The 17,155-nt window shown below is 50.0% G+C and overlaps 1 protein-coding gene across 11 annotated transcripts in view; it reads left to right on the forward strand.

Moving 5' to 3' along the window:
* The window catches only part of LOC116850882 (protein grainyhead), a 172,874-nt gene that overhangs the window by 63,756 nt on the left and 91,963 nt on the right, over nt 1-17,155 (forward strand). The gene's annotated exons all lie outside the window — the stretch shown is intronic.

Raw genomic sequence — 17,155 nt, forward strand, 5'->3', positions numbered from 1 at the left:
AATTAATCGGCGCGAGGTACGCGCGCGGAGGCCTTGGGCGTCGCGAAATGAAAAAGAGAGGCAAAAAGGAGATGAAAAGGGAAAACCTTCTCGCGCCATCTCCCTCGCGAGCGCTTATTTTTCGCTCACCCTGTTATTTGCGAGGCGAGCTCGTTGTTGTCGTTGTTGCTGTTGTTGCGCACGTTCCGCCAGGCTAATTCGAACGAAATTCCCGGTCACGCGCGGCATGCTCAGGTGAGCTCATCCTCCCTTTTTCCTATGTTTGCCTTTCCAGTTTTCGTTCAAATACAGAGCCCGGCGCAAATTGAAAGATTCGGCCGACTCATGCCCGCGACGACCACCTCTCTCACACGCTTGCAAACGTCGCGGTGTTCCTCGAAAAATTCGAGTTCCCTTTCACTTCACACCTTTGCGCGCGTCATCGTGAGTTTCGACGTCGGCGACCGCGACGATCAAGACGTAATGGAAAGAGAAAAGGCGACCTTCGTGTATACACTGGAGATCCCGTCATACAATTCACTCTGATCGCCGCTATCGAGCGGTAGCTTCGCGCCGAGACTCTCTTCCGCGGTGTCGATCGATCGGAATTTGCGATAGGCTATTTTTTCCGTCGAAGGACGTTTCTTCATCAAGTTTATTAGCGTTTTTCGCTAAACTACAACAGGAGGGGATATATGCATCTTCCAGCCGCGCGCGACGTTTGTTGGTAAGCGCGATTACACGGAAACGCGAAAGCGTTTTGCCGACGTCGGCGGCGCAATAAATAATCGATAACGAACAATTTCCTGTGCGACAAAGAAAATATTCCGAGGTAAATTCTTCCGTTCGCGGCGATCGTACTCGACGAGAGCGAGGGAAAAAAGCGCCCCTATAGAAGCGCCCCTGCTCTCTTTTGTCTAGTCGTCCATGAGCAGAATGCAGCACACACGCGATAAAAAAGAATCCCTCACGTTCTCTCATTCTCTTTCTGTGCCGGTCGTCCATTGCCGAAGGAATGAAGAAAGAGAGAGAGAGAGAGAGAGAGAGAGAGAGAGAGAGAGAAAGAGAGAAAAGGAGAAGCCGCAGAGCCCCCTTTCCGTTCCCTTATAGCCCCAAGAAGGAAATAAGAAAAACGAGTTCCTCGCGAATTCTCGTTCCCCTTTTATTTAGCTCGCGCGAGATTAACTGTTATTTTTTCATGGAATACAATTTGCAAAAAAAAAACAACTGCGCTCTCTCGTTTCTTTCGCCTTACTACACGCATTCGGCAGTAATTAATATCGCTTTCCGCGTAAACGTAATGTGATCATTTCATCGCGAATGAGCGCAGCGAAGTATGAATTAATAATGGCCCGCGATCCACGTATGTCAGTTTTATAATCTACAGCGTGCGGCGCGAAGAGAATCTCGTCTGCCTCCTCTCGACTGGCTCGTCCCTTTAATTCGAGTTTCTTCCACGGAGAAGATTATCCGTCAGGGCGCGCGGATTGATCCATCTTAAATTGAGAACCTGTCTCGAATTTTGCCGACGGCCGAGCAACCGCCAACGAGTTTAAGCCGTGGAATAAGTAGCTTAAAGGGGACCCGCGGAGCATAGATCTCGCTTTCGACAACTTCCAAATCGACCGGCTGAATCCTCTCGTCCGGACGCGTCGCGCGCGCTCATCCCGTATTTAGCGTATCCGCCAACCTTCTAATCTGATTATCAGCCGCGTGTCTTTTCGACAATTAATATTTCATCAAGATTTCTAATTCCCCGTTATACATACACCCGCATATAAGACGATTAAAAATGATCCATTGAGATCGGTGAAAAGAGGACCTTTGCGCACGCATAATTTCCGAGATAAATACACACAGAAAAATACATACCGCGTTCAAGTACATGTTATTTGTTTCAAATATTTTATAAATTTATATATATCCAGATCAAAATTTATAATAAGCTTCAAATTTATACAAGAATGCATTTTGAATCCTAATATGTTTAACACTTCAATCAAGAATATTAAATTGGAACAAAAATTAGATTTCCTTACTACGTAGAGTCGAGACAATTTTTTCTTGAATAAAGTTTTATAATGTTAATAATTCTTATCATTATATTTTATAATTCTTATAAAAAAAAATTTTTTTCTTTAAGTATGTGACAATGAACTTTCCTCAAATTTGCGATGAGTATATTTTAGGACTATTGTTAAGAGTAAATATTTCTTGTTGAAAATAATCGTTGCTCAAAATACGAAAAGTAAACTGAGCAATCGCTTTTCTTAGCAGTGAAATGATACTTTTCTATATGCATGAATATACATTTACACACGATTACTATCATACTGTGTGACAGCGAAAGTGACGCAGCGTGAGAAGAAAAAGACACTATTATATTCCGTTTAATGTGTGAGTTTAACTTATGGTTCTTACCCTCTTTAGAGCGCAACGCACTCTACGACTTAATATACTCCCACGCACGACGTCGTCCTTTTCAATTAGCCAAACGCTTCGAGATATGTCCTGATACGCTCAGGCCTGAGCCGATCGATCGTGTCCACCGACGACGACGAGTTTTCTGCCATTTTACAAAGAACAAGTCGTTGGCCCGTTGTGCCGATCGATCACCGTCTCTCCGTCGAATCACCGTCACGTAGCCGCGATGCTATCGTCCGACACCGGCTGTGTGCGTTTACGTTAGCGCGAGCGCGCGCGACACGCTAAAATAATGGATATTAATAATGTCCGAGGGACATCGGGACACACAACCTACAAACGTGCATTTTTCCCCGCGCACTCACAATTCGCCCGCGTAGAAATTTATGGCCGTCACTCGCACCCACGCGGAAAGCGGCCCCGAGGCATTCTCCCGCGACTCTCGATCTCGCCGCGACGCCGCGCGACACCCGACGGCGGTTTTTCATCGCGCTCGGGAAATTATAATGTTCGCGCGACTGCTTCACACGTCGCTGATCACCGTGTTTCCCGTCAATGGGACGCGCTCGCGCAAATATAATCCTGTCCCACGTGCAAGCCGGCCGCTGGTAACCACAATGGCGATCGTCTAATAGCGAGGACCGAACACCGCTGCAGGGCCGTGGCGGCGTAATCTATGTTAATGCGCGGCGGAGGTGGTTGAGGTATAATAATAGTGTTTTCGAGGATGTGACGTCACACACCGCACACGCACACCCGCACTTGCGGCTGCGTACACGCACGCGTTCCCGCACACGTACGTGTCGCACACACGCGGACGGACCGCGCGCGTGCGTACGTTTGCGCTTTTCGTGGATTATTTATTTGACAGATCTCCCTACGGGGCGTTTCTACGTTTATAACCCGGCATCCTCGGTTTGTGTCCCGCCATATACAGCGCGTCCGGTGCGGCGTGCCGGTGTAAGTTACCGGTGGCCTATTAACGCCGGCGTGGAAGCACGATATACGCACGTTATACCTGCGGGCTCGGTGAGATCGGTTTCGAGAATATTACCCCGCACGGCACGGTTGCGGAATTTTTCAGCTCCGTTTCTCCCTTAGCCGCGCGCGCGCTTCTCGGAAAGCGCGAGTTATTCGCTGATGGGATCATGAGCGAAAACGTTATATTATGTAAATTGCATTAAGCTCGGAACGCGTCCGCGTAGAGTGATTATCAATTAACGTTTTCACGCCGTGCTCCTCTATGCATAATATTAGAAAATAACACGGCGGTCGTGCGCGACAAATAAAGTCTCCACGTGGCGTGCTCTCGATGTGACATAATTGTATATGTATGAATTATCGCGAACGTCTCCGAGTCGAAATTTCTGTCCTACTTTCGAAATTTCTGTCCTCATTGTGCCATTTGACGCTTATTTTAATACTCTGTAAAATCTGTATATATATATATATATATATAAACTTTTTTTAATTCTGTTTAATTTCTGTCAAGAGATCTTTTTTACAAGCTACAAATAGCATTTTATGCACTTTCCGCCATTTAAAAGTGTTAATTTACTTTCCATATGCATAAAACATATACTGATCCTTCAGGATGTATAGATGCTGCAGAGTTCAGGTCGAAAATAGGGCTAAGTTTCTATGCAAAAATTCATTGCGCGCTCATTGATACTCCAAACGGACATATCCAAATGAAATAACGATGTTATTAGGAAGCAGAGCACGAATGGCCGCGATATGGACGCGGAATGTGCGCGCATTATCCACTACGTGAAGGGTCAATCGATATAAATGAGAGCGAGTAAACGCACGCATGCACACACATACGCACGCACGCATACACGCATACACGCACGCAAACGTGCACGCACGCGAAACGGCGCGAATTGCATCCCTCGCGTGGGTTCCCGCTTAAGTATACACCCGAAATGAAATCGCGTCCCCCTCATCACTCGTGAAAGCGCCCGCCGCCGCATCCCGCGAATTTTTGGATTACCGGAGGCAGCGTTTCGTATGCGCGGCCAAATTGCCGTAATGACGGTGCACCGAACTGTAAAAACAGTCTCGTTCGTGGAAACGAGAACGTAAGCCGGCTCCCGCGTCTCTTCTTTCGTTTGTCCCTCCATCGTCCGTTTCTTGCGCACGATCTCGTTCCACGAAAGCACTTTGTTGGGAGTTTCGCGTTCTGCTCCAGAGAAGCCGCGGAAAAATCGATTGACGTATGACGAGTAAAAAAATAATCGCTATTCTCTGTCTAATAATTAACAAATAATCTCGTCGTATTTCTTAGGTTGATTGCGCTTAATGTGCAATGCCACTTGTACAACATTTACATACCATTCCCCGATGCAATATGTGCAGATCATCGTGAAAAGGGAAAGAGAGAGAATGAGAGGAACGTTACAAAACTGTCATAAAACGATTGGATATCTTACTCGAAATACCCGTTTGCTAATTTTTCATAGTATCGTGGATTTTTCTCTGCAGCATGGTTTCTTTTTTCTTCATCGATTAAGTCAATTGATGATCATTCCTCTTTCGACACATCCGCCACCAACAGGAAACGATTTAAAAAGAAAATGACATTCTCTTTAACCCCACGTGTTTCTCAACTTTGCGGTGGGCGTAAAAATGCGAAGAAATTAAGACACCGCGTCTGTTTCACGTCGACTTTGCGCGTGCGGCCAAATCTAAGATTAGAAATTTTAACACGCTGATTTCGTAACGCAGCCTTTTTCGTTTTTCTTTCTTTTTATCTAGTTTTTCTTTCCTTCTTTTCTTAACGATTCTAACAAGTCGCGGGGCGGACACCTCGATATAAATAAGTCACGGCTCGAATACACCGCGCGGTCACGACGGCGGCCAGGCGCGCCGCTCGGTATACATATCGTAATCACTCACAAATGGAAATCGGCTGACGTAAAGACAAATTCGTTCGTTTGCGCACGTGAGTGATTATGATACGGCGCAGTATAGCGCGAACCGTGCACGGACATACGCGTGAACGCACACTCTCACGGTGTATTTCAGCCGGCTGTGTTAACATATTTCCTCGCGGCGGGCGATATCTCGCTTTTTTCTGCCCTCCTATCTTTTCCGTCTCTCTATCTCCGCGCGGTCGGCAAATTTGCATACGCGCGTACATGCATTAGTAAGCGTTACGTACGGCTCCGTCGAGAAGTGAAACCTTCGATAGCCAGCCAGCCGGCCGGCCGGCCGGCCGGCGAGCTGGCAGGCAAACCGCAATCGGCTTCTGCTCCTGCGAATCGGCTCGGTTCCCCCGGTGTCCCGATGTCGACGATGGCCTTCGCGTCGATTACGCCCCGCGCTTATGAATGCAAATTGAGAACGTTTATTGAACGGAGCAACGCTCCTTTGTCAGAGCGAGAATCGATCGACTTAATATCCGATTTAATGGGGATCGTTATTACGTAGCGTCCCGGCGCGTTTTTTTTTTTTTTTCTTTATTGTCATGCGATCCGCGAGGAAACGATCCTCGTCGTCAAGTGGCCGATTTTTCAGTCGGTAGTGAATAGCGAGAGTTTTGTCGCGGTCCATTAACTCCGGGCTGCTGCGCGAATCCTTCTTCTCCATCTCGCGCTTCCGCTCAATGGAGTCTCGCATCGAGTACGTGGCAGCAACGGCGGCTGTTTCGCATCCTCTGCTTTCTCTTTCTCTCTCTTTGCCGTCCAGTAAATATCTGTTATTTCGCGTGCATCGTCGAGCGGTCGACATTCAGATCGCAAATCGCTGGAACGCGAGAGCGCAGCCAACGCGCTGAGCTCCGTGCCGCGTCAGATCGCGCGCGCGCGCGCAATTTCGAATTCCTCCGGGATAGTTTAGCTGCGTAAAAGGCGCCTACGGCGAGGGAGCAGCTTTTGTTACTCTCCGGTCCTTTAACCGCGCGTCCTCGAGCCGCGGAAAAAATCCAATTAGTCGTCCTCGTCGGCCGTATCCTTATGCTGTATGTCGGTGCCCCGAAGGGCAAAAAGCCAAAATAAGGAGGACGCGTGCGTGCACGCATGCATGAAACGGCACGCATGAGGCGCACGCAAGAACACCCGCCCGATATGTTTGCCCGCCGGCTAAGAATGCATGCGATACATCGATAATGTCGAGGTGTACGGGCTACTCTGTTTCCGATATTCAGCATCATTACGTCGGGTGCACATCGTGATCGGGTGTTCTTAATATTGGAGAATTTGAAGAGAGAGAAACTCCATTCTGCGATCGGCTTGTCAAGTCAACGCGAGTACGGAAAATCTTGTTTCACGATTTTCCGCAACCTCTCATCATTTTTATTCTTTGAAATGAACATCAAGTCAGCAAAAAGATCGATATCTTGAAAACAAAGCATCTTCACTGCATTCGAGTATATATAGGCGGCGCAACACATGCAACTGAACGAAAAAAAATGTTCACGATTTTGCTTGTTCAAGATCTTTTAAGTCTCAATCAAATCTTCTGAGTCTCATCTAAAATGCTTGAATCAGTTAATAGTCTTTTGGCAACTGTAGACAGTACGTAATGCTGTACAGTGGAAGCGTGTATTGTTCAGAATTGCACATCGTCCGCCCTTGTCAAGAAAGCTGTCAATTGATTTAGATATCTTAAGAAATTCCATTTTGGACGAACCTAAGGATCTTGTCTCAACGCACTCTCATCATCCTCATTTGCCAAAAAATTGATATCTCAAAATTTCAAGTGTTTGTTTGCACAATGGTGGAGGACTTTTTCATTCAGTTTGACAAGTTCTACCTGCACATTACAAGATATGCACGTTGCGCCGACCATCCTATATACCTTGTGATGCAGGATCGACATGCGTGCGATGCGTGTTTGCGTGCGTACGTGTGTGTGTGTGTACACGCGTGCACCTTGCCGGTAAAGCCCGTACATTTCCATACGGAGCGCTCGTAAATTACCCAGGTACTTCGTACGTTGAATGACTCGGGGAACAGTTAGAACCGTAGCCGCGGAATCGGACGGATGCGGCGCGCTGACACCGGCAGAGAGAGAGAGAGAGAGAGAGAGATATATGTTCGCTTCGTCTGCGCGATCCGTGATTTGTTTCTGCACGTCTGACGACCGATACGAGGCTAGTTCATTCAGGATCCCGAGACCGGTTGAATACGGAACGTAAGCGCGAGTCGAGTATGAATGGAATTGGGTGCTGTCGATTGCTCCTTTACGCCGCGATCGTTCTCTCAACCAGCCCCGTAACAATACGAGCATACGGAACGGTCCGTTTGGCATTTATCGAGTGAATAGTCTTTTGTATGCTAAAACGCACGCTGAAATGCATGCGTGCTTCGATTCCCAGACGACGCACGGAGCGGTTATATTAAATTAACGTCGCGCGAGGATAATGTTAGGAATTATGTCAGCAACTGTAACGGATAATTAATTCCGCTTTTACAGTGAGCCCGCGGTGTCGATCGGAAACATCAGATATATGGCTTGCGCGATAATTCATCGTGAAGTTTGCGTAACGCCATGTATCGATAGTTGCGAAGTCACGCGATGCCAAATAATGATATCACTATTTCGCATTCGTACTTGGAAGATTTTCCCCGTGCCGACCGCGGCACATTTTTTCCTCGTACAATTCATGCGAAGCATACTCGAATTCCATAACGCCGACCGCAAATTTCCGTAATGCGTGCCATATACTCTCGCGCCAGCGAAGCATATGCAGAATTCAGAAATATTATCAGTAACCATTATGCAACTCCGCGATACGATTCTGACATTCCCTGAAAAGTTATTTCTTGCGAAATTGTGGAAAACTTTTTTGGAATCAAATCCCGAACATACATGCAAATTAGTGCTGTCAATGTAACACGGGTATTTCTATAGTCAGGTACTACCCGAGTAGCTACATTCGCGGGTATTAACCGCGGTCAACCAAATGGTAGATAGTTACAAGTATATAATATATTCATTCGTTACTTGTTTTATTTTGAAAAAATTAATAATTTGGAAACGTCAAATTATTTCATGTATTCGTTAAATTAACTCTTTAGCTGCAAGTTACTCATGTGTAGAGTATAGACGCAATACAAAGGTACTCTCTTGGTCTGAGTAAAGCTCTCAAGTTAATATATTGGAGTAATATCCAAAAGATACGAGTACCAGCGTATTTGGATAAGATCCGAAGTACCCGGGTAGTCGACACTGACAGCACTAATGCAAACGTGAGAGCAGAAAGAACCATGCCCACTCGAACGGTCGTGAAACTCGTTCTACTACACTTTGATTCGCCGTATCTGTGAATTCCTTCGTTACAAATGACAGTCCACAATAGCGTCCTCATCGTCGGTCTGCCGTCGCGAGGAATAGCGCGCTGGCGATCTGTCTAATGTATACGAAGTCTATTCCACAATGGATGCAGGACGCGAGTCGTAGGGCGATGCAGTTCGCGAGGGACGAGGGGCGCGAACTCGCGCGCGCAGAAATCCGCGTGGATGCACCACATTCAAGCTAACCGTGCACTCCGCGTCCATTGTGGAACGGTCTCGACCGAGGAGCCGGGGATAATCCGGTCGAGCATTGTGCACGGTCGCGCCGCGTGGCGCGTCGCCGCGTCATCCGACGCAACGAGCGGATCGCGAACCTGCGGCCCTCAGGAGGGACGAGCGTAGGTGAGGAAGTAAGATAAAAGGCAGGCCGATAGAGGATGTGAGGAAAACGCACGCACGCACATGTACGAGAGAGAGAAAGAGAGAAAGAGTATGAGGTGAGGAAGGAGCGGGAGGACGGAAGGAGGACGTCGGAGGGCAAGATGGCCGCCACAGCAGCCGCGGTCCAGTCCTCTACGGGGAAAAGCGTCGGACCTCCGCGTCGTCCGTCTCTCCTTTTAATTCCCACTGCTGTCCTTCGTCTGTACTTGGTGCCTCCTTCGTTCCACCCTGCCTCTCTTCGCCCTTTCTCACCTCCTGGCCTCCTCGCTCCCTCTTTCGCGGCGATCGTTTCTCTCTCTCTCTCTCTCTCTCTCTCTTGTTTTCTCACTCTCTCTTCCTTTCTCTCCGTCTGCATCTCGCTTCCTCTTGCCTCTTTTCTCGGCCATTTGTCTCTCTCTCTCTCTTTCTCTCTCTCTTGTTCGCTCTGCTTCCGTCGCGTTCTCCTCGTCTCCGTCTCGCCGATCGCGATTCCGCTCGTTCGTTCGCCGATAAGCTCTCCCTCCTCAGGGCGATCGCCATGATTCCACGTGATCGAGGAGCGTTAGGCGTTTTATGCGAGCGGCTACCCAGAAAACCGACGCAAAATCATCGATCCGTACGTTTATCGAATTATGAAAGTGTCTCGCGGCCGATATCCGCCTCTCTGTCTGTCTCTACGTCTATACCTACTTCGCGAGGCCGTATCTTCGTCTACGAACGGCGATAGGAAGGTAGTTCGTTTCGATCGGCGCGATCAACGAGACAGTATCTACGGGTAAAGAAATAACGCGGGAGTGAAAATTAGAACGTCGAAGGGGCATCTCGTTGGTTTATTTGCATTTTGTTACTTTGAAATCGCGCCGTGCTCCGTTATTTATAGAGCCACTGGAAGGGGAGCGCAGGAAACGCTCTCGCGATCTTCTCCAAATGACTGATACAAGTCGAAGCAAATACGAGTTTTAACGAGCGCGGTCTCTATCCTTCTCTCGATCTAATCTTTGTTGATTTTTGTCGGATCCCACATTACGGCATCGGCCATCTCGGCAGCGCTTATCCCCGCGTCACGATAAGAAACTAAGGAGAGTAAGCAATTAGCGCGTCCGCGCTACGCGACGTCGCTCGGCCGTTAATTAGCGAGTTCCGCGAGAATTTCGATGCTTTGCGCGCCTTTCGTACATTGGCGACTCGACTCGCCCGCAGATTGCGAGAGTCGAGGTAATCGTGAAATCGAGCCGAGTCAAGCCGCGCCGGCGCGCGGTTTCATAATTATCGGCATCGCCTGAAATTATTAGTCATTAAAGAGTATTGTCGGCGGCGCGCGTCGCTCGGACGGAGAGCGTAATTGCGCTCTCTCGCGCGCATTATATCGGGACACCGTATCTATCTGATGGCGCGTTATGCTTTGCCCGAACGCAACGGAGCGAGAAAAAAAAACGTACACTCATCGATAGCCAAGTCGATAGAAAATACTTGAATCACTCAATTCGAGCGCGCGCGAGACGCGATACACACCGGAAAGTAATCATTCTGTATTATTCCTAGAAAAAAACGGCCGACTTCTGCACGAGCAAACTGTCAATGTAATCGATACGCGCTTACCCCGTACACCCGTCGCGATCGTTGTCCGTCACTTGATATGTTTATAATCAACATGGAATAATGAGCAGTCGCGTTGCGCGCGTTCTCGCGCGCAAACTGTTTTTTACGGATCTCTCGGGCACCTTGTGTACGTTGCTCCGCCCGGAAAAAAGAGAGAAAAAAGTCGAGGGAGGGAGGGAGGGAGAGAGAGAGAACCCTTCGCGTATCGCTCCGCAAATATTAATGCAAGCGTTACGTAAGCCGACACGTTCCGCTTCGCAGCGGGAACGAAAGGAGTACATTAACCGACAGTGTGTTTTACAAATCGACCAGATTATAGGAACAGCTCCCGGGTTTAAACCCCGCGTCCACCTTAACTGATTGTATTATATTAATTACAACGCGATCAGACGACGTGGCGGGACACATAGCACGGCCGCGCCGACGTTGGGATTAGATCCCGAGGAAACGCCGTGTAATCGACTGCGGCGGCAGGAGACGAGGAGAGGAGTCGCGCAGGTCGTTTGTCGTCGGGCGCGCATTAATTCGTACAATTTCGCGATCCGCGATCCCGCGGCGGAAGGGATAATTGCGGCCGGTTTTCTGCGGCCGCGCGCTCGCGCTATCTATCTAGGAACGCAATCGAGGGGCCGGTCGTTTTGTTCGCGGCGAAAAGCTCATGGAAACGTACGAGCACTCGGGGCCCCGCGAGCCGAGCCGAGTCGAGCCGAGCCGGCCGTCGGATACGCGTAATAACACCCTTTAACGCGGTACACGCTTAGCAATAATGTTGCAACGCGCCGAGGGGAGCCCGGTGGGTCCCGTCGGGCCCAGGCCGTGCGTACCGCGTACCCAAGGGGTGGCGGACGTGTCTCCCGCGTCCGGACGTCCAATAAGTGATTTCACGGCGGCGTGATTCCTCGGCGCGGAACGAATTTTCCTTGAATCGCGCGAAAAACCGCCGTCTCCGCTATCTATCGACCTGGCGAGAGTAGGCACCGCCGCCGTCGCCGCCGCCGCGGTGTCTCGTTTTGCTCCCATTCGGCATTCGCCGCTCCGAGCGTAACACGGGTGTCTCGCTTTGATTGCGGCTTGCCCGATAAACGGTGGTATCGCGGTCTCGCTCGATTTGAGATTACGCCGCCTGCGCCCCACTTTCCTCCCTCTCTCTCTCTCTCTCTCTCTTTCTCTCTCTGTTTCTTTCTATATCTCTGTCTCTCTCTCTGTTTCTTTCTATATCTCTGTCTCTCTCTCTCGCTCTCTCTTCTGCGCGATCGCCCCTGCGTCGATCGTATATTATTATACCGCGTGTTATTACGTTTACTATTAGACCTGCCGTAGCCGCGGCGGGAAGTTCAGCGAACCGTAGACCCCGACAAAACAGACCGCGCCGCGGAAACGTAACGTAATGTCCGCGCGCGCGAACGCGTAATTACGCCTCGACGTGAGCTGGAAGAATGTTGAGATGCGAGGCCAGCCCTTCGGATGGAAAAGGATTTCCGTGAACTTTAAATTAGACGGTGCATCTCATATCTCAAGGGGCACATTTCATGTTTCAGTCGTCTCACCTGTTTCGCGATTTTTACGACGAGTATTGAATGAAGCGGACGTGTTACACCTCCGACTATTACAGGCGACTGTTACTTTCGTTGTCGGTGAACTCGCCGATTACTCGGCGATACCGGTCGATTCATCTTTCGCGATCGCGTGTCGGGCGAGACGCTGCCTGCGACGACGACGGAATGCCGCGACGGTTTCATAATAACACGTGGGGTAGGTTCAAAAATCGGTAATCCAATGTTCGTTTCCGTATGCATGATGAAAGTGCCCGTACTCGGCGTCGAGCCTGTCTTGCGGATCAATTAAGCGCGTCATCATTGCCACCGGCGGCGATCTGTGCTCTCGTGACGCGAGAGAACGAAATTCAATTAATGCGTCATAATAAATTATACATAATCCTCGAGAGATACTCGCCTGAGAGCGCGTGCATCTCGCTCCAGCATCGTCTTCGGAATCGAGTTCTTTTCTCCCGCATTCTCGACGCGCAGACATTTCTCAGTAGGCGCAGATAAGCGCCAGGCCGGAGCGATAAGCATTAGTGCGCTCGCGGCCCAAGGCAAAGGTTTAATCATGGCTTTTCCGATCGCTGGATATATCCGCGGCGATCGCCAGCATTACCATCCTCCTTCCGTGCTCGCTCCTTTCATTTTTGTCAGCCGCGATGATGTCCAATATCGGTGATTTAATAGCAGCTGTTGCCACGCGATTTATTGCGTCGGCCGCGCGCGATATTATCCGCAATTATACCAACGCCTCTCGCTGCCCAAAGTGGCCGGCGTCGCGACGCGTCTGCATTCGCAATGACCGGCGTTAATCGGCGAGGCCACTCGCTATTGATACATCTCGCGACAATCCACGGCACTTCCACTGACATCTTAAGCGCATTTCGCTGAATGGCGATTACGCGAACGAGCGCGAGATGTCTGTCAAAATGTGACAACGGCAACGAATCGTTGGACGCAATAACGCGAGCCTCGGCGCGATTTGATTAATAGCGCAATATGTTAATATAAATCAATGGACGTCGAACGTTAATCCGCCGACCGATTCGCGGCCGTGAGCTTAATAACACCCATCTCGGCGGGATACTCGCCGAGACCCGTAACGGTGACGATCATTACCATCTCGCGCCGGCAATTATCGCCCTGCCGGGGATTCCCGAGAAGACACCCGACAACAATTCCCGCGAGTCGGCGGTAATCGTCGAGCGAGGGATAGTGCGCGCGTTCGCGCGACGGAAATCGCCACGAGAGGAAAAACAACGCGTTGGCGCTAGCACGCCGGGGTTTGTTAATGAGAGCGCCGGCCGATGATCGGCCGATTCGAGATCGGCTCGTTAACGAGCCGAAGCGTTACCCTCGATTTATCCACAATTTCGCGGCAGCCGTTTCGCGCAGGCCGCGATATTTCATCGGTGTCCTGGCGATCGATATCCATCGGCCGCGATAATTATCGGCGTTCGTCGTAGCGCGTAGCCCGGGATACTTTACGGCCGGCCACGCACTTACCGGCGCAATTATAGAGGCGGTTAATGAATGAACGAGAAATTGGCGCGGCCGCGTGTATTTCATAACCGGCGGTCGTAATTAATAAAACCGTATCTGCCGCGCGAGAGCGAGCGGCGATTCGACTAGCCGACCGCCCCGCTCTCGATATTCAAATGCACCGGTCGCATTTCTCATATAGGGGAAAGCCCGCGATTACGGAAAATTTGCGCCGGCATCCTGTCCGATCGGGACTTACGATTATGGTGGTCGCAGGCGGAAACGCGACCACGAGAAAAACGCCAACACGACCGATACACGCGGTGCGGATAATCGAACGCTAAATGACGTCGTGCCTGAGGTATCTGGAAGGGGAATATTTGCTTAAGATTTGATAAGATTGTCGTTGATTTATCGCGCCAAGGAGTCCCGTCGCGAAACCATCCAGCCAGAATAAGGTACGTCGTTGATGAATAACGAAGGAACGTCGTGCTCTCAATGTTAATTGCAAATCGTCGAGAAGATACGCCGAAAATTGATGTCTCGCGTCACAAATACAATGCAAGCTTTGAACATAGATGACGAGAGAAAAAAAGGGCAGAATATGGGTCGTGAGACAACTCGAGTCGAAATTTGGATCCTACTTTCGACATCAATATTCCATTCAATGCCTGGTTCAATGATAATTAAATTTTGAAGCCTATATCAATCTCTTTTCATCCTATTTAATCTACTAGCTAGCCGAGTAGGTTCTAAAAAGAATCTCCCGGCTAGTAGGTTAAATAGAAAAAAGTTGATATAGGCTTCAATATGTCAAATTAACCGTAATTCAATGGAGTACTGAGATTGAAAGTAGGATCCAAGTAGGATCGACTCAAGAATAAACGCACGTCATGCGGATTCAACCGCGTGATTCATCAGTGTCCCTAAAATAAATGTGATGCGTCGTCACGGCGATCTCGGCTTGCGATCTTAAATCTCGGCAGGTCACGTGGATCGCGAAATTTTTGCTGCGCACCCGCCATGCCTCGAGCGCCGCTGCCGAGGCATGTAGGAAAGACGGAAAGTAAAAGTCCGAAAGTCGCGGTAACAGCTGCTTTACGGCTCGGAGGTTTATGGCGAGGATAACAGCGGTGAGGTGCGATAAGTGAGCTTTCATTCATGAAATCGCGGATATCGGCGCGGCGACACGCGCGGCGCGCACAACCAGTGTGATTATCCCTAACCCGATCTCTCTCGTGGGGTTAATGATCGCCCAAGGGTCGCGTTAAGACACCCTTGACGCGGTTAGCGGCCCGAAGAAACGAGACGGATGACTGAGCGACGGAGAGAATGAGAGAAAGAGAGAGGAGAGCGAGCGAGAGACTCGTGTGCAGAACAAGTGCAGGCCTGGTCTCGGCGGCTGCAGGCGGGCAGACAGGTTGTCCAGATTCCACGGAAGGTCGTTTGCTTTGCTTACCGCGGGTCGCGAGAGACAGTCTCGAACGCCGGGCACTTCGGACTCCAACCGTAGCTAGGAGTGAGAAAGAGCGAGCGGGGCACGAGCGAGAAGTAGAAATAGACGGTGCAGGACGGGTACATGGGGAGATCCGGCCGTGGTAGAAGGAGGCGCGCGCGAAAGGCGGTGACACGTGGTGCACGCACACGCGTGTGCGATGTCGCGTGTTTACACGCGTGACTCCTCCCGCGCGTCCGCTCGGAGCACACAAAAGCGTGCGCGTTTTCCTGTCATCCTCCTCCATCAGCCGTTCCTCGCCACCGTCGCGGCTTCGTCATCTTTGCGTTTTTCTCCTTTCCTCTCATGTTGAACCGTCAGTTTAACCAGACCTTTTTCACCGCCGCGCCTCGGTCTGTGACCCTGTCCTGGGGTACTCGATGGTCTTCTTAGCGAATCTCGTATCTGTATGTATGTGTCAGAGAGACAGATAATACACACACACACGCTATTATACGACGCGTTCAAAGATCCGCTTTCCTGGTATCCCAAACCGCGGTCATTGAAACCGGTATCGTTTCGGCTCTCTCGATGAGAATTGCCCGACATCCAACAGGTCAAGGTTCAGAACGACGGAATTGTAACACGGACACTGAACGGTATCCCATCCAATTTGTATCCGCAACGTCGTGAACGGGAACGGTCGTCAATTCGAAAGCAACAAAAGTAGTCACAGTTTAAACGACTTTAAGAATGCTTCTCTCCGAATAAAATTTAAGGATGGAAACGCGCGAATGAGCACGAGGTAGCCGTTCCTCGTGTCTTTGGGCGATTGAAATCGCTGGAATTACATACGAATGCAATTCCGCGCCGACACGACGGACATGGCAAAGGAAAGAGAGAGACCAGGGGATTCAGGACAGACAGTGGATTCAGGAGACACCGGATACCCGGTTCTCCGGCGGTTCTCGTTCACTGCAGTCAGCTCGGAGAAAGCTCCGGTCGAGGCGACGTGTGGGTTTGTGCGTATCTCTGCGTGCGCGATTTACGTGTGTCGCTCACGGATTATTCGCGCATGGGTGCTCCCGCGTGCACGTGGTATACCGGCGTATCCGGCGGGTTCATGGGTGTGTTCCTACCTCGCCCCGTGGAATTCTTGGCGGGATCTTTCCGCGTTGTCTCTCGGACACGGCGGACAAGCGCGAACTTCTCCGGACGTCTCGGGAGAACACGCCGTGTGTTTTCTCCCGTCCGTGAGTTCAAGCGAAACGCACGTTTCACTTCTTTCCCGCGACTGGATCATTATTACTCAAGAGCAAATGCGCGGTTTGCTACCTCACGCGGACGACATTATTATGCAACAACAGAAGGCGATAACGGTTGCAACGAGAATACGTGGAACTTAGCGTTTTGGCACGCGGAATCATACCCTCACGGGTAAATGTCTCAAAGTAGCAAATGGTATGCGTAACATTACACGCAACGTTGGAACCTGTTCCGTACTTTTTAGTCATCTCGATCGCGAAATATTGAAGGATCACCATAGGCTTGATTTTTCACACGAAAAAACGTAGCTCTGACGTAGAGTTTGAGCGGAAATAGTTCAGATAGAAATCTCGCGAGAAATTAATAATGGTCCGTGACTGCTAATCAAGACGTGACATTTGTATCGCGTAACACTTGGCGGTACAAAGGTTGACGTCTTACGCATTGCGTGATTCCGAGTCTGAACGAGCCCCCTACGAGAGAGAACTGTCGTACCCCTTCGCGACTCGTCGTCGCCATCGCCGTCGGTAGTGATATACAGGAGGTGGGTTCTCCGTCAGTCGCACAAAAAGAGCGTTCCTTCGAACAGATTTCATTTTCGCCTCATTCTCAGCCGATGAGCGCAGGCTCAATGAGGAAGAATTCAGTGCCCGTGGAGCAGGCAGAGGGGTGGGAGGGAGGGAGGGAGGGAGGGAGGGAGGGAGGGAGGGAGGGAGAGAGAGAGAGAGAGAGAGAGAGAGAGAGAGAGAGAGAGAGAGAGAGAGAGA

This window comes from Odontomachus brunneus, unplaced genomic scaffold (genome assembly GCF_010583005.1).
Source record: "Odontomachus brunneus isolate Ranch 3 - 2012 unplaced genomic scaffold, Obru_v1 Obru_scaffold_158, whole genome shotgun sequence".
NCBI lineage: Eukaryota > Metazoa > Arthropoda > Insecta > Hymenoptera > Formicidae > Odontomachus > Odontomachus brunneus.